The sequence below is a fragment of the Pinus tabuliformis genome, chromosome 3_1, assembly GCF_031772625.1.
Source record: "Pinus tabuliformis cultivar Carrire ecotype Pingquan chromosome 3_1, CPIR1, whole genome shotgun sequence".
Lineage (NCBI taxonomy): Eukaryota > Viridiplantae > Streptophyta > Pinopsida > Pinales > Pinaceae > Pinus > Pinus tabuliformis.
The window spans coordinates 205,134,158-205,160,125 of record NC_142301.1 but is presented as its reverse complement, the minus strand read 5'-3'; positions in this window follow the sequence as shown (position 1 = coordinate 205,160,125).

The following is a 25,968-nucleotide window of genomic DNA, read 5'->3' as shown; positions in this document are numbered from 1 at the left end:
AAGAAAGTGTGTCACTTAAAGGAAGGGTGGTTAGGCTATAGGTGAAAAGGAGACTTATAAAAATAAAGGACTTGTAAGTCAAAGAAGGATTCAAATATGCAATCTGAGTAATTAACCATACCAAAAAATATGACATAAAACATAAATAAAGATTAAAACAAAAGAGTTCATGGATTCTTGGATAGACAGTGATTGAGTGCTTTGTTAAGGCACTCCTTGATGTGAAGTCACCGGTTCAATTCCCCGCCCCATTCGGGGTGGTATATTGGACATGATGAAGATGTAGTCCTCTCAAGCTTACTATATATATATATATTAAAACAAAGGAAATAAAACCAACCAAATTACTCCAGCATTTCCAATATTGTACTACGAGTGAGACAAAAAACAATATCATGGATTGTATTGCTTCTCAACAATGCGTTAACAAATAGCAGAAATAATGCAATCTGCAATAGTATATATTGACAGAAAATGAATTCATTAAGTGTAACAATAAACCAACAATGCTCAAGTTAGTTATTAGTTTGTTAATCTTCTCAAAATAAACTAGTGCGGACAACTAAAGAAAACAAAAATGAAAAAAAAAAAAAAAAAGCACTCATATAATGCTTAGAAGAATTATTGTAATTAGACTAAAAGTGTCATGCACTAATGCATCCAATTAAACAACAAACCAATTAAATACTTCAATTCATAAATTCGAGATAGTGTGTTTATCAATGTAAATACATGAGTCGAATAAATCTTAAACATACTATAATTGATCAAGTCAAAGAACATCAAACATATTTAAATAAGAAGCACATAACAAAAATAATAGATAACAAAGACACATAAATAAATAAAAATTACTCATAAATGCATATAATAGAACCTCCAAAAACTCTGCAAATCGATCTGTATAGCAGGTGTAATTAGACTCTCAAATATATGTCTCGACAACTCTAGAGCTCATGGCCTTTTTATACCAAAAATAAATAAATGGATGATTATTTTTCGTAACTGTTGGAATAATAAAAATGAAAATAAGAATTATATTTAAAACCTATTTATGTTTTGAAAACTAAAGAAAAAATTTCATATACTCTAAGGGCTTTGAAACAAAATTTAATAATTTCATCTTTAATACTAATTCTCCTTTTATTTATTTGCTCGGACCCTTAATCGCTTCGTAACTAACTTCTTGCCTGATAAAAAAAATGAAAATCAATCCAAATATAATCAAAATCATAATTAAGAAAATCCTTATCTTTTCATGATTTTCTTCCTAGTCATATATATATATATATATATATATATACACATTATATTATATAAATTTTTATTTCAAATATTATATTAAAATTTTAATATATATAATTATATTAATACTTTAATAATGTGTGTATATATATAATATATATTCAACTGGTAAATCTTATAACTAAATAAGGGTTATAGTCATTAATTGACTCTAAATTTAAACATAGGTTAATTAAATTAATAAATAATAAAGACAAAGATTTTATCACAAAAATAAAACAGTTAATAAAATATTGTATTGTTGAATGCTAACATAGCTTAATTAAACTAAAAATTTATAAAGACAAATTTCATCACAAAAGTAAAACAAATAATAAAATACCATATTGTTGAATGTCATCGCCAAAAATTAAGAAATATGATTAACTAATATTGTTTATATTAACATATATACACTTTAATATATATGTTTATTTTTTAAATATATTTATGTGTTTTATCTTTTATTTTTTATTAATATATATATTTTTTTATATTTAAATTCATTAAAACATGTTTTTTAATATAATAATAAGCCATCTTAGAGCAATGTTGGGCCACCATAAAAGAAGCACTAAAAGAAATGCAAGCTGGGAAAATAATACTAGGATGAGATTTAAATTTGGTAAGAAGTATAGAAGAAAAGTTTGGAGGAACATACCACACAAACCCATCGAGGGATATTCTAGAAGAAATAATGGAACAACACAATTTACTAGACATCCCGCCAAGCAACGGGAAATACACTTGGAGCAATAAAATAGTGGGCAAAAGCAACATAAAAGAAAGGTTGGATAGAATTCTGATAAAAGAAAACATAGCAGCATGCACAGCTCCGTAAAATCAAAAATTTTACACACCACAACATCTGACCATAAACCGATGACAATAGTCATGGGCAAAATGGAAAACCAGGGACCGCTCCCATTTACATACAGCTCAATTTGGGACAGCAACACAGAAATCAGTGAACTAGTCAAGGAAGCATGGGAGCCAAGAGTAACAGGATCACCACAGTATATTTGGGAAACAAAATTAAAAATAGCAAGAACCAAATTAAAGGAGTGGGCAAGAGCAAATGAAATTATTAAAAAAAAAAAAAAAAAAAAAAAAGAAGAAGAAGAAGATTTATAGCAAAAAATGGACAGCATGCAAATTGAAAAAGAAAATAGAGAAGAAGGTAAGCAAGATTATCTAAGAGAAAAGGAAATCTTTTGGGAAATATATAGGGAAAACAGGAAATAAGAAGAAGAGGCAAGATTGAAATCCAGAAGTTTGTGTCTCAAGGCAAGGGACAAAAACACATCATTCTTCCAAAACACAATGAAGATAAGAAGAGCAAGAAACCAAAAAGAAAAAAATTAAGTCGAAATCCAAGAGGTCAAAGGTGCGGAGGAATTAAAAAAAGCAACCTATCAGCACTTTAAAAACTTACTCTCAGCCAACAAAGAAATGGCTGAGAGTGAAGATTTATTAAAGCACACAAAAAAAAAATTAAAGCAGACCAAAATGATGCAATGTGCAAGGATCCCATAGAAGAAGAGGTAGTGGCGGCCATATGCAGCCTTCATCTAGACAAAGCCCCAAGGCTAGATGGTTTCACAATAGCATTCTACAGATCTCATTGGTATACCATTAGAAAGGATTTCTTAAGAATGGTGAAGAATGTCTTCAAAAAAAAAAAAAAATAGGAGGCAACACGAAATCCAGAAGTTTGTGTCTCAAGGCAAGGGACAAAAACACATCATTCTTCCAAAACACAATGAAGATAAGAAGAGCAAGAAACCAAAAAGAAAAAAATTAAGTCGAAGTCCAAGAGGTCAAAGGTGCGGAGGAATTAAAAAAAGCAACCTATCAGCACTTTAAAAACTTACTCTCAGCCAACAAAGAAATGGATGAGAGTGAAGATTTATTAAAGCACACAAAAAAAATTAAAACAGACCAAAATGATGCAATGTGCAAGGATCCCATAGAAGAAGAGGTAGTGGCGGCCATATGCAGCCTTCATCCAAACAAAGCCCCAAGGCTAGATGGTTTCACAATAGCATTCTACAGATCTCATTGGTATACCATTAGAAAGGATTTCTTAAGAATGGTGAAGAATGTTTTCAAAAAAAAAAAATAGGAGGCAACACGAAATCCTCCTATGTTGCTCTAATCCCAAAGGAAGCAAACCCCTCAACTTTCAACAGGTTTCGCCCTATCTCTCTGTGCAATTCATCTTATAAGATAATAACAAAAATAATTGCAAATAGAATCAAGGAAGTACTTCCAATAATCATATCTGAAAACCAAGGAGGATTCGTGCCCAACAGGCAAATCATAGATAATGTAATTATTGTACAGGAAACTGTACACTCTAGTATGCTAAGGCAAGAAAAAGGCCTCATAATCAAGCTAGATATGGCAAATACATTTGACAGGGTCAGCCATCCATATCTAATGGTTGTCCTCCAGAAACTTGGTTTCGCAAGAGAAATAATGGAAGTCATATAGCCGTGCATTTCTACTCCTTCGGTTGCCCCCCTCATAAATGGAAGGCCCAATGACTTCTTTCAAAGCACAAAAGGCCTTATGCAAGGATGTCCTCTCTCTCCCTTCCTATATATTATAATGGCGGAAACATTAAGCAGGGCTTTGGAAAAACAAAGAAAGGAAAGAAATATCACAGGGATCAAAATAGCAAAAGGAGTAAAAACAATAAACCACTCACTCTTTGTTGATGACACACTGCTGCTAGGAGGGGCATCAACAATAATAGCAAGGAGGTTCAAAAAAGTTCTGGATGATCTTTTTACAGGTTTCATGTGGGCTATTAAAAAATACAAAATGTAGGATATATGGATGGAATACCGCCCATAGAACTATGCAAAGGATCTCACAAATCTTAGACATCCTTGTACAGGAAAAATGGGCACATTTCTTCTATTTGGGATTTCCAATCTCAAAAGAGAACATGAAGACATAAATATGGACTAAAAAAATTGAAAAAATGAAAAACAAAATACAAAGCTGGGGTATGATGTAGCTGAATATGGCAGGAAGGGTAATACTAATCAAAGCAATCCTTGCAGCGCTACCTATCTACCAATATGCAATAATCATGGCCCCAGCAAGTGCCCACAAACAAATGGAGTTAATCTTAAGAAGATTTTTGTGGCAGGGGGGGAAGCAAGAAAACAAAAAATTTAGCGTGGTCAGGTGGGAGCATGTAGTACTACCTTATGAACAAGGAGGACTATCAATACGGATACCTGGGCTCATGAATGCAGCACTGGGAATGAAAATAGTATGGAGACAAATTACAGGAAAAGAGAGCTGGTGTAAAAAGACTCTTCTATCAAAATATATGGATGGCACCAGGAAAAGATTGCCTAATGGAAATATCCCAATAAGACAATGTACCCAAGTTTGGAAGCTGGTTAAAAAAACAATTCCATTAATGAGTAGATACATTTCTAAAATCCCAGGCAATGGAAAAACAATTTCAATTTGGGAGGACATAATCATGGGAAAAGAACCACTACATACTCATCCAGAAATTGAAGACATACAAGAGTGGATGAAAGGTAAATGTTTCAATACTTTACACTCAATCTCTCTATGGAATCAAAAGGAGTGGCAAGACAGGAAAATCTCAGCAATTCCGGCAGATCTGGAAGGGCAATGGAACAAAATCAGGGAGCTCTTAAAAGGGGCAGGGCCAATCCACCATGATGAGGAAGATGAATATCTTTGGGACCCAAGCGGTGGACATTACACAGTTAGGACTGGATATTAAGTCCTTTAAGAACATCCAAATCAACAAGATTGGGATTCTTAGAAAATAGCATGGAAATCAGAAAGTCTGCCTAAGATCAAAAACTTCATCTGGACTCTTTTAAAAGGGAGAATATTGACCAGTGAAAACTTTAAAAAAAAGGCTTTCAAGGTCCAACACGATGCCCATTATGCATGCAGGCTGAAGAAAATATACAGCATCTTTTCCAAGAATGCACTTTTTCCAAAGAATGTTGGCAGCAGTTGATAAGTCCTTTGGAAATAAGAATAAATTTCAAAAAGTGCTTGCCGGATTTTCTTCAGACCTTTGAGAAGGCCTACCCATACACAACAAAGAAAAAAGCCATAATTCAGAGAATATGGAAATGCATTCCAGTGGTTCTATGTTGGCAAATCTGGTTGACACGAAACAAGTGCATTTTCAAAAATCAAATCCCAAGGATAGGGAAGACCCTCTCAAAAACATGGGGATTAACTTCTGAAATACTCAATGTCAAAGGAACAACTCCAACAGACTATAACACTCTTCAACAGGAAGAGCAAGATTGGCTCAGCAAAGCCATAATAAATAATAATGGACAAAAAGGACAAAGGAAGACAAACTCTAGAAATATATGGAAAATAAGAATGAGTGAAGAGGAACTGACAAACTGGATGAAAAATCAGAATAGATACTATCTATACTTTGATGGGGCCTCAAAGCATAAGAAAGGCAAGGGCAGGGGGAATAATCCTCGATCCTGATGGGAAAGAAAATGTCACATATGAATGGGGATTGGGACAAATCTCAAATAATAAGGCAGAAGCATACAGCTTGTTGATGGGAACAAGAATAATAATAAAAAAAAAAAAAGAGAAATTCAAAATCTTATCATAATAGGAGACTCAGTCATAATAATAGAGGCAATGGCAAGAAACAAAATCCCAAGCAATGAGTTCATGAACAGAATTTTTAGAAGAATCAAGAAGAACTTGGAAGGCTCTGGCAATGTAACCTACAGACATGTCTTGAGAATTCACAATCAACAGGTGGATTATTTTGAAAATCAAGCAGTGAAAAAAATGAAGGGCTTGTTCGTGAAAACCAATAGGAATATCACAACTTGGTTCCTTAATAATCAGCAAAAATCATAAATATAAAGCTAACCAAATCCAAGGAAAAAATCACAATGATAAAAGCAATAAATCAAAAAAAAACAAAGGATACATCACTGCAGCAATAGCCAGGAAATCACAGGAATGCAAAAGAAAAATCATGAAACTTCAGACTCTCGTATGAGCAACAGCAGGAATGAAGATTGTAATCCTAGTCACAAGAACCACGTTGCAATCTATCTTATCGAAGGCAGGTTTCCGGCTGAGCTAAAGCACTATAAGAATAGAGGGTGCATTCACAAAAATCGCATCAATAAACTTAGTGAGGAAATCTTCACTTTCCATGTTATTATAGTGTTACTTTGGTTTCAAAGCCCCTCCCTGTCTTCTCTATTAGCCCGTAGTGTTTCCTCTGTTCAGCACACAGACTACATCTTAAGCCCCCACCCTTCTTCTTACCCAGCTTGCTCACTCCATATCTCTTCACTCCCTTCACTCCCTCCTCTCAGCAAGTGCAAATCCCTTCTGAGCATCCTCGCCCTCCATCTGCCCCTCCCATTATCTCAACCCTCCTCCCTGACTGTTATAACCAGATTTTGGCCCTCCTTCAATTATGTCATTCGCAGGGACTTCAACTCTATCAGTATACACAGGAAAAACCCATCCGGGTGCTTAAACCGGATTTCAAAAAATCATTCATTCGCATCTATTATCGTCGGGCCCGCACTCCCGAGCCTTTTCCGTAGCGCTGCCCCCTCCTTTCTCTGATCTCCGATCAAATCAGGATCGTTGATCTAGCTTAATCTAACAATCGTCGATTAGCCTATTCAATCAAACCTGCGCGACTCTTCTCCACTGTCGATCTGTACTCAATGGATCGAACAGCTTCCACCGATTTCAGGCTGACAACAAGCACGAAGATTACCCGCCCGAAAAGCGGTTTTCTCTCTCTCCTCTAATGCTACGTGTCACTCGGTCAGTGAAATCGGGCGACTTCTCCCTTTTAGCACTTATGGTTTCTACCCTGCCCGAAATACCATCTCCGCGTATAATCCCGCCTTTCTTCTCGGTTAACGTCCGGACTTGTTCGCGCCCGATGACTGTAGATCTCAACCATTGATGGCTGCAACGACTCCTCCAGTTTCCTCTTCCACCAGCACCTCTGGTTAATCTCCATTTTTCATCCCTGATCCCAATCTATGCGACTTAATCTTGGCCGCTAATCTTCTAACATCCTCGTCCATTGATCTCCGATATCCAACGGTTCCCGTTTACGCCAAAAGTAAAGTGGTCAATAGCAGCAGAAGAAGAAGCACCTCAGGCAACACAAAATCAAAGAAGCACAGCAAAATATGGAGCAGTAAGCAGAGACAAAGTAATAACAAGCAAACAAATCAAATGAAATTCAACCCACTAAAGAAGAAGTAGTGGCATATTACAAAAATAAATCTTCGAGCAACGAAGGAGAAAAATCGGTCATTTATTACAAGAAGAACCAGTCAACTCAGGAGCAATCAGTCTATAAGCCTTGAAAAACGGTCAGAGAGCCCATGACATGTAAATTTCTCTTTCTAGTAGGTCAGTTTGTTAGGCAGTACACTAGAATACACATAAAAATACATGAAGTCTTGAACACAAGCCTAGGAGAAGACACTGCGTTCCTATATCATGGCTTAGATTTTTTTCATGGTATAGTCATTTGTAACAGGAACTTGCTCCATCAAAGCTTTCGGTAATATATCAACTACCCGACCTTGTTAAAAAAAAAAAGAGTCATCTTAAATTGAGAATACGGAGAAAACTTTATGAAAATGGAAATAACACAAAAAAAAATGAAATAATAAAAAAAAGGAAAATGAAAAGGTCAAATAAAAATGAAATAAAACTAAAAACACGATATCTAGAATGTCATCACCAAAAACTAAGAAATATGATTAACTACTATAGTTTATATTAACATAAGTACGCTTTAGAATATGCTTATTTTTATTTATATATATAACTTTTTTATAATTAAATTTATTAAAATATGTTTATAACATAATAATAATCATTTTAAATTGAAAATATGGAGAAAGAACTATAATTCATGAAAATGAAATAATAGAAAAATGGGATAATAAAAATTAAAAAGAAATAAAACTAAAAACAAAAAAGTAATAACTAATAGAAATGGAAGTTACTAAACAACCCATAATAAGATTTCAACCAATCCCCTTACAAATAAATAAATTTAAATAATAATAAAAAATAGCAAATATTGAATTCCTAATATTAAACTATGGATAAGTTGTAGAATTTTTTAGTCCAAACAAACTAACACATAGTCAAAGACAAAACTAAATGTTTAATACCATGTCCGCCACCGGCATAATAATAACTGGAAGAGGGGAGAGAAAATAGTGGACATATTGAACCCGAAACAATCTTAATCTTTGAAACATTTTAATCAAATGGGTATCATATGAGAACATGCTCGATGGTTATCTCTCTTGCACAAGTCGTATGTTTGAATATTCGTATGAGCACGCGAAGAGACAAAATTCTGCAAGTCGACATACTAATTTCTTATGATTTTGGCAAGAGTCGAGATCCACGGATAAGGGTAATCTACTCCTTGAGCCGCACACCATAGCAAAACACTATACTCAATGAGATTTGAACTGCAGTCTCTTGAGATTTTCCCAAGCGGACTTATCATTAAACCACACATCACTATATTCGTTTAGACCCAAACAAATAATTATTGTCAGACTAGGCAGTAACTCCTCAACCAAAAATTAATTCGTGTTTATTCCTTCAGGTAGGTCTTCATTAAATACATGAGGGAGAGATTGTTCAGTTCATCTCCCGATGACTATTCATATTACTTATTTATCTATTTACATTATATTCACCCAATCATGAGGATTAGGTGTCAACATTCCCCCCCTTAATCTGAAGGGATGTTGGTGAGTCCAAGCATCATTCTGAATCGTTCAAGCTTTTCTCTTCCAAGCACTTTGGTGAAGATGTCTGCAATTTGCTCATTTGTGGAACAATGACGGAGATGGATTGTTTTGGCCTCAACATGATGTCGAATCAGATGATATTTAGTATTGATGTGCTTCGTTCGATCATGGAACTTTGGGTTCTTGGCCAACTTTATTGCAGAGGTATTGTCAATCATGAGTGGAGTTGATTGTACTTGTTTTACCTGCAAATCTTCAAGAGTTTTCCTGAGCCACACTTTTCTTTTGTTACTTCAGCTGCTGCCACGTATTCTACTTCTGTTGTGGAATCTGTTGGAACTAATTGTTTGCATGATCTCCAGGAGACAACTCCTGATCCAAGACTCGTAGCATATCCTGAAGTAGATACCCCAGTTTCTTTGTCTCCATTGAAGTCTGAAACAGAGTATCCAATCAAGCTGAAGTCGTCCACCTGTGTATACTGCCTTGAGTTCCCTTCAAGTACCTTAGAACTCTTTTTGCAGTAGACCAATGTCCCTCACAAGGCTTTTGCATAAACCTAGAGAGGATTCCAACAGCAAACAAAATGTCTGGTCTAGTAGTAGTTAGGTAGTTGAGACTTCCTACAAGCTGTCTATACTTTGTTGCATCCTCAAATTCTTTTCCTTCAATAGATGTGAGCTTTAAGTTTTGTTCCATTGGAGTAGTAAGAGGATTGCACTCTGTCATGCCAAACCTGTTCAACAGATCTCCAATGTATTTCTTTTGAGAAAGAAATATGGACTTCATATGTTGGGTTACTTCAATACCAAGATAGTAATGAACATAGCCCAAATCAGTCATTTCAAAACTTTTCCCCAATTCCTTCTTTATGGATGCAATGTAGCTTTCATTGTTCCCTGTCATCAAAAGATCATCTACATATACCACAAGATATACAACTATTTTGCCAACTTTCTTGACAAATAAAGTTGCATCATCAAGATCATAATGTTTGAAATTGAGTTTCAGAAGATGCTCAGTTAGTTTTTCATACCAGGCTTGCGGTGCTTGTTTGAGGCCATATAAGGACTTTACTAGTTTGCATACTTTATGTTCATGTCCTTTCATAGCAAATCCTTCAGGTTGGGACATAAAAACATTCTCTTTCAAATCTCCATTCAAGAAAGCAGTTTTTACATCCATTTGATAGACTTTCCAACCGTTCTGAGCTGCTAGGGCAAAGAGTGTCTGGATGGTAGCCCATTTTGCTGTGGGGACAAAAGTCTCCTCATAATCGACCCCTTCCTTCTATGCAAAACCTTTTGCCACAAGCCTAGCTTTGTGCTTGTCAAGTGAGCCATCAGCTTTATACTTGTTCTTGTACACCCACTTGCAGCCAATTGGTTTGGTTCCTAATAGAGGATCAACCAGCTTCCAAGTGCCATTCTTTATGAGGGCATCATACTCCTTTTGCATTGCTTCTTTCCATTCATCATGAAAAGCAGCTTCTTTGAAGGAAGTTGGTTCAAAATTTGTAGACAAGTTCAATTCACAATCATAAGAAACATACATATCAACAGTTGAATTAGAGTCATCCACATCACTTCCATTTTGCCGGTTTGAATTTCTAGTTCCTGTCTTTCCAACCTCATCAGGATGAACACTTTCAAGTGTCTTTGTCAGCCACTTTGGGGGACCTTTCTCAGATGGTCCAGGCTGCTCCATTGATTGAATTGGGACAGAATCAAGATTGAGTCTCCCAATTCTATTAATCACATCACTTAAAGCATCATCCGTTGTTGGAGTTTCATGCAGGGGAGAGTGTTCTTCAGAAGAAGATTCCACATGTTTATCTAGTATAGGAATTCCCCCTTCAAGATGTGGAATCTGATTATCAAATTCTTGAAATGATTTTTCTTTTGCGAATCTATCCAAGCGATCAAGTTTCCGCTCAACAACATTGTCAGTTTTGGATGATACAAGAAAAATTACATCTCTAGATACATCAAACTTCTTATTTACTTCAACATAGAGACGGTATGCTTTGGAGTTGTTTGAATACCCCAGAAAGATACACTTACAACTTCTAGCACCAAGTTTGTTTCTATGTACCTTTGGTATCAAGGCATAACAAGTGGAACCAAAGACCCTGAGATGCTTTACCGAAGGAACATGTCCATACCACATTTCATATGGAGTCTTGTTTCTTATAGCATTAGATGGACATCTATTCTTTATATATGCAGCACATAGAACAGCATCAACCCAAAACATTATCTTTACATTTTTGAAGAAGAACATAGATCGTACCATATTTAAGATTGTCCTATTCATTCTTTCAGCTACACCATTTTGTTGGGGATTATAAGGCACAGTTGTTTGATGTTTGATCCCATGTTGGCGAAGATAGTTTTCAAATTCATTTGATGTGTATTCTTTTCCATTATCAGTGCGAATAGACCTAATATGAGATTGTGCATCATTTTCAATCCATTTATGAAAAATCTTGAATGTTTGAAAAGCATCAGATTTGTTCTTCAATAAATAAACCCAACACATTCTGGTGTAGTCATCAATAAATGTCATCATATATTTATTTCCATTTGCAAAAGGAACAGGCATTGGACCACATAAATCTGAATGAATGAGTTCCAGTGTTCTATGTGTTCTTGAATGTGAATCATGAAAAGACTGTTTGCTATGCTTTCCTAGAATACAAGCATCACATTGCTTAAATTTCCTAGGAATTGTAGGCAAACCAACAACACCATTTTTCTTCAACAAGAGGAGGTTGTCATAGCTCAAATGTCCAAATCTAGCATGCCATAATAAACTTGATGGAAGTGTACCTTCTTCATGATGAGAATTGTATGAGAAATGTTGTACACGAGCAGAGGTTCTTTGCAGCTTGAGAAGTCTTTCTTCTTCTATTCCCCTCAGGACAAGTGAGTGGTCAGATGCTTTTCTTACCTCAAGCTTGCCATCAAACATATGAATGGAGTGACCTTGCTGGCAGATGTGGACCAAGGACAACAAGTTTCTCTTGAGCTGTGGGAGATATAGAACATGATGCAGAAGAAAGTCTGGACTGCAGTTTAAGCTTGATTGTACCAAGCCCTGATGGCTTGATTTTTTATTGGTCTGCAAAGTATACTGCTCCATCAACATTGTCAGTGAAATCTTCAAAAAATCCTTTCTATGAGTCATGTGGCAGGTTGCTCCTGAATCAAGCAACCAATCATTTTTCCAAGAAGCAAGTGAAGCATTAAATAAATCTTCATTTACTCCAATGTTACATTGTGCCGCAACATAGTGAACGGATTCAGGTGCTTTACCTTTGTCTGTATCATCAGTTTTACCTTTCTGTTGTTTTCTTTTCTGCTCAATTTTGTCCCATGGTAGCTTGCATGTAGAGGCATCATGTGATCCATTTCTTTTGCAGCATATGCAGTGCAAATCTGTCTTTTCTCCTTGAGAATTTCTGCCCCCCTGCCTCTGAAATATCTTCCTCTTCGTTTTCGACCACCTCTTCCTCTTGTAGAATCTTGAGCAGGATGCTTTTCTTAATGAGCAAGGCACACAGCCTCTTCAAAAGATTCATGGTTTGTCTTCTTTTTGAAAGCTTTCTCTATTTCAGCAAACTTTTTCACAAGAGAGTCAAAGGTGATATCTTTGAGATTTCCATTTGCTTGCAGTGACTCAAGATAATTGGAGTAAGTAGGATAAAGTGCCTTGAGAAAAGCGATAAGAGGAATATCCAATTCAACCTTAGTGGATTTCATATCATGCATTATAGACTTTACTTCATATGCAAAAGCAAGAGGATCATTATTTTGCAGTTCAAGAGTGAAGAGTTTAATCATGAGTTGAACAACTTCAAGTGCAGAATGTGAGTCATAGAGTTCTTTCAACTTTTGTAAGGCTTCAAAGGCAGTTGAATATGACAAAATATGGCGACTCACCTCTTCATTTACAGATGCTGCGATTAATGCATAAGCTTTGCTGTTCTTGTTTTCCCAAATGACGAGCTCTTTGTCTGAGGTAGGTTGTACTAGTTCATTGTCTCCATCTCTGACACACACTCATTTCCACAACTCATTGAGAATGAGGGTGTGTTTTATCATCCGGGACCATTCAGGATAGTTCTCCTTGCCAATGAGAACTATTTCCACCATGGATATGATTGAATGCATTCTGTAAAAATTAATTCTACTGATAGAAAAATACTTTTGCTAGGAAAATGTGCTTCAAAAATACTACAGCCTTATTCTTCCTTCTTGAATTAATATACAAAGATCAAAACTATATTCTATGCATATAGAATATCACCATTTTTTTTTTTTTGCCTTACAATATGGTTGCAATTCAAGAGAAATAGTATCAACTGCTCAAAAGCGAATAAGAAATCTGATGCAAATCAGAATTTTCCAAACACTTGGACGGAAATATAAATCCCTATGCTCAAATCCTATGCTTTATACCTTGACTGCATACTTTGTCATTGGAAAAATACATCTCTTTCCTTTTCTATCTCTTAGTCTTCAGTGATGCCTGATGCTTGGTAAGGCGTCACGTGATAATTAAATAAGTGTTCAAACTCAACTTCTAGCGAGTCTTGAATGGTGCAGCGTATATCCTACTTCTGAATGTGGACGGATCCCACACGTAGTAGCCGCTACGCACTTCGACTTCCCGTTCAACTTGAATGTGGATGGATCCACAAGTAGCAGCCACTGTCCGCAGGCCAAAAACTTAGGCTAGCGCTAAAAATACCTGGAGTGTATACATTCAACAGGCGTATATACAATATACATGAAACATCGTTTATATCAGCGTTTTCATAAATGGACCCTCATAATCGACCCCTGTAGCGTTGTTATACCAGCGTGGAGGGAGGTCATTCTTATTGATTGATATTCAGGCGATGAATAAAGCGACACCTCATTCCATACAAACACACTCCCGTTTCCATAAACGCTCAGACGTATTTTACATGGAAAGAAGCAATAGTTCATCGCAACATTATTCAAACAGTTCAATGTCTCACCGCATCAACGTCCGTGGGTTCATCTCCCACTGTGGTGGCCACGTTCTTCACAATGTCTCACCGCACTAGCGTTCTTCACAAATGCTGTTATACTCAATGACTTTCTGAATTTAGAGAACAGTAGATAGATTGCGCAGTAGACAGAGAGGATAGAGAGCACAGTAGACAGTGGACAGAGAGCTCAGTAGGCAGACTCCACAGGGACAAAGGACAGGGAGCAGTAGGCAGAAGGGAGTTACAACTATTTTTGGGAGCTGGCTCTGATACCATGTTAGACTAGGCAGTAACTCCTCAACCAAAAATTAATTCGTGTTTATCCTTCATGTAGGTCTTCATTAAATACATGAGGGAGAGACTATTCAGTTCATCTCTCGATGACTGTTCATATTACTTATTTATCTATTTACATTATATTCACCCAATCATGAGGATTAGGTGTCAACATTATAATTTGTTTAGGCATATAGTATGCGCCATCCATCACACTTCACCTTCCTTTATGCATGAGCGTTAAGTTTTTTTTTTAAGGGTAGTAATATGAAGAGGTTAGGGAATTAGTTTATAAGTTAGTATTTTCTTCTTCTTTTTTTAAGTTTTATATATGTTCATTTTTATTTAATTTTTATTATATCTACGGTAGGTATGGTATTGCACATTTAGTTTTGCGTATTATTTTGTTTTTGACTAAGCATTTATGTCGTTTATCCATAGTTTAACTTTAGGAATTCAATTTTGTTACTTTTTATTATTATTTAAATTTATTTATTTGTAAAGTGATTGGTTGAAGTCTTATTATGGTTCTTTAGTAACTTCCATTTTTGTTAGTTACTAATTTTTGGTTTTTAAATTTATTTGTTTTTTTTTTCATTTTTCTATTATTTCCATTTTCATGAATTATAATTTTTTCTCCATATTTTCAATTTAAGATAATTTTTTATTATATTAAAAACATATTTTAATATATATATATAGAAACAATATTAGTGAATCATATTTCTTAATTTTTGGTGATGGCATTTAACAATACAATACATTTTATTAGTTGTTTTATTTTTGCGACCAATTCTTTTTTTTATTATCTTTTAGTTTAATTAAGCTATATTTAAGCTAACCAGGTGCTAGCCACTATGTAACCCTTGTTTTATTCGATTTTTTTGTTTTATATTTTATAATGTTGCATTTATTTATTTGTTTTGTTTTATGTTATTTTAATTTTTTTATTATTGCATTAGTTTATATATAATGATTTATTAATTTTATATGTTTTTTATTTAATTATTATATTTTGATTTTTTATTTTTTAGTTCTTATAATTATTTTAGTAATTTGCATTTTGATTATTTAATTTTAATTATTAATTAATTTCATTTTACTTTTTAATTAATTGTTTATTATTTAATTTTTATTTTAATTTATAATAATAATAATTATAACTTATAAAATGCTTTAATTTTTTAATTTAATAAAATAATGATTTTTTATAAGTTATAATGATTATTAAAATAATTTTCTTAATGTAGAGTAGATATAAAGATTCAAGCGAGTGACCTTCATCATAGGAATATGATAGGAAGTCATGTGACGAGGGAAACGTAAGGTGAAACTGACAAAAAGAACCAAGTTCTAATTGGAGTTAGATTTGGAGACAACATTCTGCTCCAATTGGGAATGATGCCTCCTTGTGAGGCATCAATAACTACAGATCAAGTGCCTTCGCATTGGGCATGGAGACAATTCATGAGGAAAAAGAAACTCAAAGACAAAAACATAAAGCAATAGAAGGAAAATCTTCATGTCTTAAAGTTTGAGTTGATCGATAGCGAGAATGAAACAAATATAGATTACATGAGGCCCTAGTACATAAATATTAATGAGTTCAATAAGAAATTTGTTTGTACATTCAGTGTACCGAGGTAGCTATGATAACGATTAGGACACATTGATCATAAATTGGTATATGTCTCACTCCCCAAAAGCATTTTGACACCATATATAAGTCATACATGCTTACATTTAATAATCAAGAAACTATGGAGACTAGTTATCAAGGATTTGTTTCCCTTTTTATTTGTATAACATGAGTTTCCATAATCTGACGTCGCTACACTGCGAGGGAACATCCATAGCCCCAACAGAGTCATCCATTTTCTTGAGATAAGGAACTTTCTAAATTCTTGTTTACTCTTTGTGTTAGAGGTCTTGTTTTATTTTTAGAAACATGTGCTTTTACAGGATGGGAGGATTACACACTAGACTTAGTCCAATACCACTGACCTTGCTATGCTTTTGGCAAGCGTTCATAGCCCCGGTGGAGATGTCAAAATACCCTATTATAAGTTACTTCAACAAAAGGAGTGGGAGAATTACACACTAGGATTTAATCTAGTGCCACTAGTCTTCCTCCCTTGCTAGCAAGCATTTATACCCCCGACAGAGATACCAACATGTCCCACCCAAGAAGGAATAGGTTCTTATCCCTAGGGTAGTATGGTGATTAGTGAAGGTCTTACGTATGGTTATAATGTAACTAGCCCTACTAAAGTTTCAATTAAATTTATGAAAGCCAATCCTTATGTTTATAGTTCTAGCATTTATGAGTTAATGCAAGCCCTTGGTATTTATGTGTAAGTAGTATGAAAAGAAAGTTATGGTAAAAAATGCTTGATATGAAGTTGAAGTTATTAGAGATATTGAGATTTGAGCCCTTTAGAAATATTGTTACTCCTCAACCTTCATTTACAAACAAACCTTTAAATATGGATTCCAAACTCATTAATATGGTGCATACTAAGGACTCATAGATCTATATTCCATTCTAGTTACGATCATGTCAGGATTCTTTAAGATGTAAAGAAATTCATATTTTTTCATTATAAACTGCAAAGCACAAGTAAGCAGAAGATTATTTATTTACATTAATTTATATATATTAGCATTTTAATAAATAAAAAAATCAAAGAAGTCATAAAACCAATGTAGCCAGGTTAAAAGCTTACCATCTGCACGGTTTCTTTTTATAGGCTTCAGACTTATAAAGAACAATAATGTGCTCAGCTATTGAAAGAAGCAAGGGGATAATTCCTTTACCAAGCTTTCGCAAAATATGTTTAATTGATAAGTTGAAGCAATTTGTTCAAAATGTGCACTCATCCATTGTTCAACGAAGTCATGTAGTCTTGAAAATATTTCTAATGAATAAGACCCTGCAATGTCAGTGAATTGTTCATACAAATAACTTGTGTATGTTTCTTCTCCATGAATATCCTCTGTAGTTAAAGGATTAGTCTAAATCAAGTTTGAAAATAAAATAATATCACAAAGTTTAATACATTAATAGCCTTAAGTTTGGATGCATAGCCTGTATGTCTGTATGTTGCATTGTATAATATGAGGAAGATGAAGAGGTGTTGAATCAGTTACACCCTCATGTGTCTCAGTATGAAAGGTTTCATAATCAAGTTGTGATTGTAAACCATAACTTGTATCTAAACTAACTCCTATTTCAAAATTGTGATCAAAGGTTAATTTATCATCATTGTATACAAGAGGTTTAGAATAATCAACATAAACATTATATGAACTGATATTACAATTACTAAAAACAGTGTCACGTACCTATATGTTTGTTTGAGAAAGGTCTTCGATATTTAATGTTTGATCTGCACAACCATGAATGGATGAGGTTGATGTTGTGATAGACATAATTTTTTCGTCAACCTGCCCTGCTTCACAAACTTTATCGACATAATGATCAGGGAAATCAAATGAAAAAGAACCAAAGTTGAGCTCAATGATTAATTCGCTAGCTTCCTTAAGGTTCTCTTTGCAATCATAATAAGATGTAATGCTTTGTTCAATTAAAGATTCAAAGGGTAAATACATTTTATTCGAATCATTAAATTTGTCACGTTCACATTCAATTTTATCATTTGCATAAGATTCACTTCCTTGAAATTCTAAATGAGAATCATCACAATGTTCATTTAAACAACAATAATTCTCAATAAGTGAATTAGAGGAATACATAGTTGCATAATGTTTATAAAAAACTACATGGAAATATTTTCAAGATGAAATACCACAAGGAGGAAGTTTCATGTACCATTGTCGTGATATACCCTCCAAGGACATCATGAATAGTTTCATCAATACTTCCTCATGTTGAACCCAAATCATTGGAATGTAGTTGTGGAACTCTATGAGGTGTTGAACAAGATCATCATTCTCATCTTCATGAAACTGAGGTAGGTAAGTATCCCACACATCTATCTTAGGCATTTGATTCAAAAAACCTAATATATCGAAAAAATAAAGTGGAACAATTTTTTTAGAAATAGAAGTCACAGAAAAATCCATTAAGAAACCAAGGAGTCCCCAGATGAACAATAACAACAAAAAGAAATATATACTTGAAAATATTTAAGGAAATTACAGTTGTGACCTTGTTCACCAGGAGGTCACAAACTTAATCGATAATCCTGTTGCTAGGAAAATGAAACTTTGATAATTCATTCCCTAACAACAACGCCAAAATAATGTTGGTTCTCGAATTGTCCTCATAACTGATAACAATCGAGAAGACATTTGTTGAGGATTCTAAGAATCCTCCCGCTTCAGCTCACGAGGGTTGGCCTCCCTCCACCTCAGGGGATATTCCTTCAAAGAAATGTTCTCCTTCAGAAAAATATCACTCACAAGTTGACTCACTTTAGCAAAGAAATGATGTCACCAAAAGAAAAAGGACTCTCTCACTAAATGTGGCAACAGGTCCTCGTAATCATTTTGAGATCAAAAAGCAAGCACAAATTCAACTATTTCATAATGAAGTATTGAAATGGTCCTTTCCCACAATCATACTGAGAATAGACTGAAAACACGGCTTCTTTAATGAAGAAACAGATGTTGCGGATGCATATGGAAGGCTCAAAAACCCTTGTTTAGGCTATTTCAGAGCTCAAAAAGGTCCCCATATGGCCTCCAAAAAATCCAAAAGCAGTCTTTTTCTGCAACACAAAAGGATTTTACTCTGCAAAATGTTCAACATACAATGCTCAAATCACAAAAATAATGCTATTGTTGTGTCCAGAACACTCAAAAACCCCTGTGTAGGCTCTTCTTGGGCTCAAAAAGACTGACAAACGACCAAGTTAGACCTCTTTCTCCATTTATCTACTATTTGTCTTGCAAAATGACAAAACTGGTTAACTAGGCAACGAAATTCACCTTTGAAAAAAACGCAAAGCGAAAATTTCACTCGGGGTCGGCGTTGATTCCACAGCGAATAGTGTAAATTGTTGAACTATTAAAAGGCATCAATAAGGCCTTAAGCACTGATTTTTAAGCCTTGGTGTCAGTCATATGGTATGGCATGTGGCCAGGGGCATGGGCCATAGGTCATGCACACGTCGGCACGTTGTCCTTGGTTGGTTTGTGTGTCATGTGATTAAGGATTGCACCATGTCCCTACCCTGACCTTCGAGCCCTCCACTTATGGTTTCGGGTGGTTAAATGTGACCTGGGCCAGGGTTCAATGCCCCTCCCACTGTGTCTATGGTTACACCATGATCCACACAACTCGGGGCTGGGGCCATGCACCCCGCCCCTTCGCCAATGCCAACACAACATTAATTTAAGTAAAAATCGGTCTAATAGTTATAATTAGCAATGCTTTGGTCGGATGGTTCGACAGTCAGTTGTTGGACATGAGGTTGTGGGTTTGATTCCCCTCCGAGTCGATCAAACCCCCAAACAAAATGTTGGCATAGTTCCTGAGGGCCACATGGCACCCTCCCATTAGGCCACGTGGTGCCTCTTAATTAGGCCACCCAAAACCAAACGACCAATAAAATTTTGCCAATACATCTTGTATGACCTGGCACGTGTCAGCACATGATGGGTCCACTTATATGTCGTACATGGACAGCCACCTATCGACGTCAGCACCACGTCACATATATAGCCTACCCAGTCAGCATCCCAGTCAACCCTTTAAGTTGACTTTTTAGTTGTTTGCCAAAAACTTCAGAATGCGATAACTTTCACATACAGTGTCAGGTTGAGGCAATTCAAGTGTTGTTGGAATCATAACAACGAGATCTACGATTTGGCACTGGTTTTGAGTGATTTTGAGCACTTTGATTTTTTAGCATGTTTTTTATCCCTTGGATCATTCCTCCCCACTAGAAGCTTTTGGACCACCAAAATTTTGTGTTTACCTAGCAAGTAAGTGAGGGTACAACTCCCTCACTTTCCCGATCTCAATCCACCTTCATTTACTTAGATTGATGACTTTGAGCCCCACACAAAGATACTCCACATTTCCTCTATGTGATGTCCTTATTCTCCTGTCAATAATTGTATCTCCCTGCAATTCATCTAAATATTCAGGAGAAAAATCCTCAATAGATGGAATCTGAACATTGTCTTCATGATCATCAATCATTGGAGACTCATACAATCTTCACCTTGAAGTCTTTCCTTGTTGATATACAACCAAAATTGATCTCCCGCTTTGAAATCATTATCAACTTGATGCCTATCATGCTTGTAGAAATCCAATCTGTAGATTCAAAAATTATCATGAAATATACTAGATCAGAAGACTTGAAACTATTCTACTCATTTACGGAAAGCAAATCGCGATCGAGAACATAAATCATTAACATGCATTAAGATTTAACACACATACATAGAGATTTATCTGAGGGAAAACAATTACTCAAAACTCCTTATTATATGTATTGCATTAATCAAAGAATAGAGAAGAAATACAATGCTTGCTAGAGCTTGAGAAACCCCTGCACTAGTATAATCTATCTCACTGCCTCACATACTGACTTAAGCCAATACCTAGCCAATTTCTTAGCCTACCAAGCTCTTATTTCCTTGTTTTGTTCCCTTGGGAATTAGTCCCCTATTAATTAGGAAATTCACCAATTCTCTGACTACATACATGATCTATACAATTTTGACTAGTTTACAACTGATAGTACACTACCTTTGAACTCCAATCTCAACTGGGTAACTTTAGTTCTCTGCATGCATGATCTAATTTAGGTTGATTGATCAGTTAATTGGATAATTAATCAATTTGAAAAAAAAGCTACCCACCCTTGACTGAACCTCCACTAGTTCTACTAATAATGAGAACTAGTTACGCTGACAATAACTCAAATTAACTGAAACAGATTCTTACAAATTACCAATCAATCATGTAGAAGTGAACTCAAGTGTCTCCAAGTCGAATTTTCTAAGTTAATTTAGTGACAAGAGCCATGTCACCTCAGTTAACTACCTCCAAGTATTCTACTGAAATTCAAATTCAAATTTCTCCTAATTTTGTCAAGGAAAAATTAAATTAGGATTTTCTTGCTGCATTTTCAACAATGTCTTACTTTGTACTTGTCTTTGCTTTTATCAAGTTTCTCTTGTATTCTCTGATGCACTAGCTTAATTTGTTCAATGAAATACTTGGCTTTTCCCACATCACTATGTCCATTTACTGCAATGTCTTTACCAAAGATGAAATCCAAAGGAGACTTTGGTAAAGAACCCAAACAAGATTCAAATGGAGACACTTGTGTAGATGAATGATTGGCATGATTGTAAGCATGTTGGATGTAATGAAAATTCTCATCCCAAAGTTTAGGATGATTACCACAATATCCACGAAGAAAATAAATTCAACTCTCAAATTCCCATTCCAATTGACTCGTCAACAAGCCAGAATAGCATAAAATTCCAAAGAAAACATTGTTGTGTATAAGTGATTTATTCATAACATCACTTTAACAAAATACCCATATGTGGGGACATGAAACATGTGGAATACAAAATAAATAAAGTATTTAAATAGACAAATATTCCAACCATTTCTTACCCAACCAGGCTAGAGATCTTCCTTTCTGCATTTTGCTTTCGTCTGGAGCTGCTTCAGGGATGGGTACAACATGCCTACCACTTCCATCTGATTTTTCTTCCTCATATGATTTCATGACATCTTTTTCCTTCTTTGGAGGAAGATGTGGATGCAACTTCCAAAATTTCTTGATCCAATGCCCACTTATATTGAAATGAGTACAAAAAAATATGTGAGCGTTTCTTGGAAAAAATGTCTTTGAACATCGAAGAGGATCTTCCTTCCTGGTCTCACTTCTAATTGACATATTCACTTTCTCTACCATTGATTTCCTTTTTTAGCACTTGGCTACACAATGGTTAGGTGCATGACAATAAGTACAAGGAAACACATTCCATAAAATTTTATTCAAATCATCATGTTGTTTATAGTCATAGAAAGCTCTTGAATAATTAAGACGTTTATACCTTTTATGACTGTCCTTTGGATTATGATTATGGTGAGGAGAACTTGAATTATTTCTTCATTTGAAGCACTCATCTCTCTTTGGATATGTTTTTCCATCAACGTCATCATCATGATATGGTACTTCTTCTACTTGCAAGAGTTCTTTCTTCACAAATTTCACACTTGAAGATTTCCTTAACTTTGCAGTTTTCGAGAATTCTCCAACTTCTTCTTGAACATATCTAAATCCTTAATGTTGAAGTTGTGTTATCACCTCAATAGGATTAATGGTACCATGACTATGGATTCCAATACCCTTACCATTTTATCCCATTTTGGTCAACAATTTCATGCCAGTACCCTTGGTATGGTTCTCAAATGATGCAAAAGAAGCATTATCATTGTTTAGAGAATGAATTGAGCATGAAATATATTTTATCTCGTTTTATGCTTGTGACTCTTGGTCCTCTTCCTAAATATTAACCATCTCCTCCTTATTCTATTTTGTAGATGAAGTGGTAGATGAAAAATCAAGAAAACTACTCTTGCAATTTACCATTTAAGCAGTGTTCTTTAATTGACAAAGGGTACAAACATCAATCATCCCATGAGCACAAAATTTTCGAGTCTTAGGAGAAGCTTCAGTAGCTAAACATTCCCCAGTTTTATCTTCAATGACATTCTACAATATCAGGCGCAACTTCTTCTTCTCAACCTCTGATGCTTCAAGCAATCTTCTTAGTTCCATGTTCTCCACTTGGAGAGAAGAATTCCTCTCTTTTAGTTCTAGGAGCCTTATATTCTGCAAACATTCATCCATGCTTGCAATTTGGTTACAAACTGCTCTGATACCAATGATCTGGTCATATCGATCGCCCTCTAACACTTTGCAAATTTTGAAAAGTTTGGGTCTACAAAAGTTAACTTAGTTCGTAACTTGATCAACTGTGAATAATTAATTTTAAACGAACTTAAAGATGAAACAAAATCATATGCAACCCAACATGGTAAAAATGAAGAGAACAACCATGTGATCACGGATTTCACCCCTCTTGGACTACGTCTCTGGGCCTTGCTCCAATGGCTAGGCCGCTTTATTGATCTCAACAATAAAAAGAGTATATTACAAATCTTTGTCTCATAGAGTAAAACTCCTTCTGAAGTGGCATTGTTTCTCCGTCAAAGAAACGTTCTCCTTCAAAGAATTCTCACTCACAAGTTGACTCACTTTAGCAAAGAAATGATGGCACCAAAAAAAAAGGACTCTCTCACTGAATGTGGCAATAGATCCTCATACTCATTTTGATATAAAAAAAAAAAGACAAATTCAATTTCTTCATAATGAAGTGTCAAAATGGTCTTTTCCCACAATCATACTGAGAATAGACTGAAAAAAATGGCTACTCTAATAAGAAACGGATGTTGCAGATGCATCCAGAAGGCTCAAAAATCCTTGTCTAGGCTCTTTCCAAGCTCAAAAAGCTCTCCATATGGCCTCCAAAAAAGCCAAAAACAGTGTTTGTCTACAACACAAAAGGATTTGACTTTGCAAATTGTTCAACAGACAATGCTCAAATCGCAAAAATTATGCTACCATTGTGTCCAGAACACCAAAAAACCCCTGTGTAGGCTCTTCGTGGGTTCAAAAACACTGAAAATGACCAAGTTAGAACTCTTTCTCCATTTCTTTGTTATATGTCTTGCAAAATGACAAAATTGGCCAACCAGGTAATGAATTTGCCTTTGACAAAACCATCAGGCGACAATTTCGCTCTTGATCGGTGTTGATTCCGTCGCAAATGGTGAAAAATTTTGAACGGTTAAAACGTGCCAATAAGGCCTTAAACGTTGATTTTTAAGCCTTGGTGTTGATCATATGGTATGGCATGTGGCCAGGGGCACGGGCCAGAGGCCACGCACCCCCCGGCACTCCACCCTTGGTTGCGTTGTGTGCCATGTGGGTTAGGGCTAGGTCACTCGTCCGTCAACCTCTGAGCCCTCTGCATGTGGTTCCGAATGGTTAAATGTGACCCGGGCCAGGGCTTAACGCCCTGCCCCTCCCGCTACGCCTATGTTTACACCACGAACCACACAACCCGAGGATGGGGCCATGTGGCCTGCCCCATGCACCAACACCAACACAACATTAATTTAAATAAAAATTCATCATATAGTTATAATGAGCAATACATTTGGTCGGATGGTTCAATGGTCAGTTGTTAGACATGAGGTCATGGATTTGATTCCCCATCAAGTTGGTCAGACCCCCAAACAAACTTTTGGCATAGTTCCCGAGGGCCACATCGTGCCCTCCCATTAGGCCACCCAAAACCAAACGACCAATAAAATTCTACCAACACAGCTTGCATGACATGCCACATGTCCACATGTGATTGGTACACATGTATGTCGTATATGCACAGTCACCTGCTGATGTCAATGCCGCATCTCATGTACGACCTGCCTAGTCAGCAACCCAGTCAACCCTACAAGTTGACTTTTTAGTTGTTTTCCAAAAACTTCAAAACATAAGAACGTTCACATACTCTATCGGATTGAGGCGATTCAAACGTCGTTGGAATCAAAACGATGAGATCTATGATTTGGCACTGGTTTTGGGTAATTTTGAACATTTTGATTTTTGAGCATATTTTTAATCCCATGGATCAACAATGTGTTAACAAATAGTAGAAATCACACAATCTATAATAGTATATATTGACAGGGAATGAATTCATTAATTGTAACAACAAACCAACAATTCTCAAGTCAATTATTAATTTGTTAATCTTCTCAAAATAAACTGGTGTGGGTGACTAGGGAAAACAAAAATGAAAAAGAAAGTGTGCACTAATATAATAGTTAAAAAGAATTATTATAATTAGACCAAAAGTGTCCTGCACTAAAATCTTAATATATATATATAAATTTATTATTATATTATATATATCATAATAAATATAATATAATATTAAAATTTTAATATATATATATAATTAAAATATATATATTTATTTATTTATTTATTAAAGCCATAATAAAATTAAGATTTATATAATTATACATATTAAAATTTTAATATAATATATGAAATATTATAATATATATATATATATATATATTCCTTCCTTTTTTTCATTGGACTAAATAATAACTTTTCGGGCGGTTAGGGAGAGAGAAAATGGTGGGCATATTGGATCCGAAACAATTTTTCTTTTTTTGACACATGGTGAATTGGTAACTACCAGGCCTAATCTATGGGAGATCTAGGGTCAATCCTCGTAAGAGCCTCTATAACACCAAAAGTACATCCAACTACCTACAAATCGAATATACTAAGATCTTACAATTTTAGCAAGAACGAAACTCATGTAGAAAATCACTGCTTAAAAACCTACTTGATAGTTCTCTTGCTAGAACCGATGGCGCGCACAAATATGTTTGAATATTAGTTTCTACACGTGAAGAGACGAAGTTTAAAAAATATGAGAAAACGTTTGGGTTTTCTTTTATGGGTAGTAATA